Here is a 4,115-nt window from a genome sequence, read left to right on the forward strand (position 1 = left end):
AACACACCACAGTTCTTTTGTAATATACTCAAGTATTCTGGTTTAAATCACAGGTATACGACACGTCATGTGAGCACTGGTCATCTGATAACACCAAGTCCTAGAACCAACTGTTTGATGAGATCTGTTCTTTTTAGAGGTTCCTCTGCCTGGAATCAACTCCCCACCAACATGAGAATGATCAAATTATTCTTTTAAAAAGTCACTTAAACAAATGCTGATAAATTCCTCATAAACGTTATTATGTAATCACTGTTTTGAAAGTCTTTGTTTTATAAATTTTTGGTGCCATGTCTTTGTTACATGCTACTCATCGTTTATTTGCTCAGATACTTAGTTTATTTTTCATTTTCATTCTTGATTTTTATTAAGGCTGCTATTGCATCTTTGTTGTATGGATAATGTGTGATTTTAAATAATTGTATTTCTTGTTTTTGTTTTGTTGTGTGGACCCCAGGAAGACTAGCAACAAAACAATGTGGAAGCTAATGGGGATCCTAATACATAAAGAATATCAATATAAGGTAGGGATGAGATGTGCAGCCTTTTGAAATTCAAAACTTTTATTGGCTACACAGTCAGTTTGACCTTTGACCTTTAAAATACTGTTTATACTTTGTATCCCTGTCATCTACTAACATCTGTTAAGATTGCTCATCAATGTGTTTCACTGCTTTGTTTGGATATAAAATTGTGTTCAGCTTGTGTGAGACTCAAAAAAGATAATGGTCGCTCTGCAGGGCATGATGATCTGACCACTGCAACTAAATGACGCCAAAACAGACTAATGTGACCGTTAATTAGGTTGATATAGTCAGAGATTTTTCTCATGATGAGGATAGAAAATTATTTTACCTTAACTTTCCTAAGATATCATGAAATCTAAAAGTAAAGAAAAATCACCTTTTGTTCAACTTTTGACAAATTATTAGCAAAAATGTTTGCAAACTTTCACCATGGATTGGAAGTATTAAATGCTTTTGAGTGCTCGCAACTCAAGATACTATAGAAACGGCTCATTGCATGATCAAATGGACCTGATGATGAGGAGGTTATAAACGCTCAGGACATCACTGATCATCTAAAGCAGGGGTGTCCAAAGTACGGCCCGGGGGCCAATTGCGGCCCAAGGTCCATTTATTTATGGCCCCAAGATTCCATCTTAAATTGTGTTATTTATAGCAAAGAAATTAATCACGGTTTCTTTCTACAAACAAAACTAAAGTCAATCCAGAAACGTCTCAAAAAGCTTCATATGGACTACCTGTCTAAAGCCAAGGCTCTGGGAATTCTGCAAGACGGCAATAAAGAAGAAACACAAGAACTCTTAAAGCTGACAGGTTTTCAAATTAATGTTTTTATCATGTGAAAATGTTCTTGATGAGCACTAAAACTTCAGAAGACACAAAAGAGGACACAAGACAAGATCAAATTATGAAATTGTGCAGAAAAGGCAAATTTAGGTGCATAAAAAATGTTCAGAACTCAGGCAAATAATTATTTTGTTCTTAAAATGTTGCCTGCTTGTCAGAAAGGTCTTAAGAACCACAATATAAAGAATCCTACCACAGGAAAATAATGAGACAATATTTTTCCCACATTGCCCGACCCTAATGAAAAACATTTTCCTCCAGAAGAAGATAACGTTTGCTCATGTGTACATGGCTTGTGGAGAACTGAGGACTTCCTAGTTACTGATTTATTGAGACAAAATTTAAAATGATTGTTATTAAATAAATATTTCATATATAACTTTTGGGATTCCTAAGTCTCAGTAGGAGCCACTGGCCCTGAGGTATTCTGACAACATCATATGTGGCCCTCTTTGAAAAAAGTTTGGACACCCCTGATCTAAAGGAAAAATGAAGAGAGAATATCAAGGAGTCCCATAGAGCGGCTGCTGACAAACAACACGACATTAACAGAGAGATTGTACCAAAAAACTACAAAATGTGTTAAATCTCTTTCTCTCATGTCTTCTATAATTTTAACATGTTATTTAAACCCATTGCAATTTCAGTTTCTGTGATGGTAAACAGACTAAGGGGATAAAAGACTGAGATTAGAGAGAACTCAAACTTCATGTAAAAGCTTACAGTGGTTACAGCATTTGAATTTATGTTTGTATACTCATTGGTCATTCAGGCAAAACAAAACGTGTTTGACACAGTCAGCTAGAAAAAGTGTGGCTTTTTGTGAACACATCTGAGTATTTTAATGAAACAACATTCAGAGCTCCCCCAGAAACAGCAAATCAAACCACTCACATCAACATATGCAATTTGTAGTTAAAGCTGTCTATCATTTCACCAAAGCCTGCAGCAGTTCTTCAAATACCAAATTATGTTTGACTCAAATGATTCAAATTCAGCTGTAAATTATCTCTCCAAACCTTTAATGAACATTTCCACATCAAACTTTAAGACTGCAACAAAAAAGTTAAACCAAATCCAGTTTTCAGTTTCCAAAAGAGCCTTTGAAGTGATGGACATTAGCCAGTAATTCACAGATACACCGTCAAATTGTGAGTACATTTACAACTTACTATGATTTTTCAGACTTTTAAGTTATTCTGATTAGAAACTGAGACAAACTTTAACAAACTCTGTCCATTTTAAAGATTATTTGAAGGAAAGCTGTAGTCTTGGAAGCATCTAAGTAAAGAAATTTTGCTTGTGAATTTTCTGTGCTAAAACTTAGAAGCTAGATTCTCCATTAAGAGTTCATATGAAATGTTATTTCCAATCAGTTCAGCAGACTCCTCCTGTGGCCTGCTTTATGGACCTTATAACTCTCCTCAAAGGGGCCCCAAGGCCCAGTGAGACCACGCAGTGAGTAAAACTAAAGGATGGGCCGGCTAATACCAGCCCATCCTTTTCAGACAATTCCTGTGAGCAACTTAAAAAACCAATGGCAACCTCTAAAAGCCTGTCTTTGTCACCCTTAAACCCCGAGATGCTCTAAAACACCATTGTGCAGTTAAAGCTCATAAATTTGTCGCAGGGGCTGATTAAACATCACGGGAATTGAAACACTAAAGATTTTGTCTCAGTCCTCTTTTGGACGCAGGACAATGGTGCATTCAGGGGGAGACACGCAGACAAAAAGGGTGTTTAAGGGGAGATGCAGCGAGCTGAGGGGTCCGGACAGTCCCCTCCATATGTGATACAAGGTGGCCCCGGAGCGAGGGACAAAGGGCCAGGTGACAGGGACGATGGGCTGCAGGGTCACAGGACGAGCAAACAACATCACAGGGGGCGTGGAAGCAGAGGACCCCCCTCAGTACTGATGAAATACTGACATGATTTTAAACACTGAGGCAGATTTCTCATGTTCGTTGAATGAGGGAGGAAATTAGAGAAATATCAACACACACTTTGGGGAACTTTTTCTTGGAATCTGATCTTTTATTTTGAAGGATTGTTTTGAAAGCTGCCTGAGAGCACAATTTCACATATGTTACACTACAAGGATCTGTTCTTTCATACCAAGAAGCATAAATAAAAGCACTTTATTGTTCATATTTCTGGATCTTTTAGGCATATTCTTCCTCGGCAAATCCTGTTCAGTGATCCGGCAAAATACTTCTGATAAGAGTGTTCAATTCAGCCTGCTGCATCCTCAAAAATATCTAAATCTACAGCACAAGATTTCCACATAAAGCCTGAGTGTATGTTGTTTCTCTGGCTTCAGAATGACAAAAGTTAATTGTATAAAAGTGAAGCAGCCCAGACGACCACAGGGTGCCATAGTGAGGGAGGCTGTAATGTTTACTGGCTATTCTCATGCTTAACCAAATCCAGGCCTTTCAGAGGACATGTTTGCTCAGCTTTTGGGTGCATAATTAGTTTTTTAACATCAGAAAGGATTCCAGGCCCCTGTCCTGACCCGCTCCATATTTTAGATTCTACAAATTAGATTTATTTCAAGTTACATGTTAGGATTTTTAAACAATCAGAAAGACCTAGGGCCCATTTTGTCTTCATTTAGAGGAAGTTAAAAAGACACAAGAAGCTTTAAAACATTTGTTTGTGCATTAGTCTGTTTTGCCTGAGAAATTTGATACACGTTTTTGGGGCCTTAGGTTGAAAAAGAAAGCACACCACACAGTCAGA

Source organism: Notolabrus celidotus, chromosome 22, assembly GCF_009762535.1.
Source record: "Notolabrus celidotus isolate fNotCel1 chromosome 22, fNotCel1.pri, whole genome shotgun sequence".
NCBI classification, from domain to species: domain Eukaryota; kingdom Metazoa; phylum Chordata; class Actinopteri; order Labriformes; family Labridae; genus Notolabrus; species Notolabrus celidotus.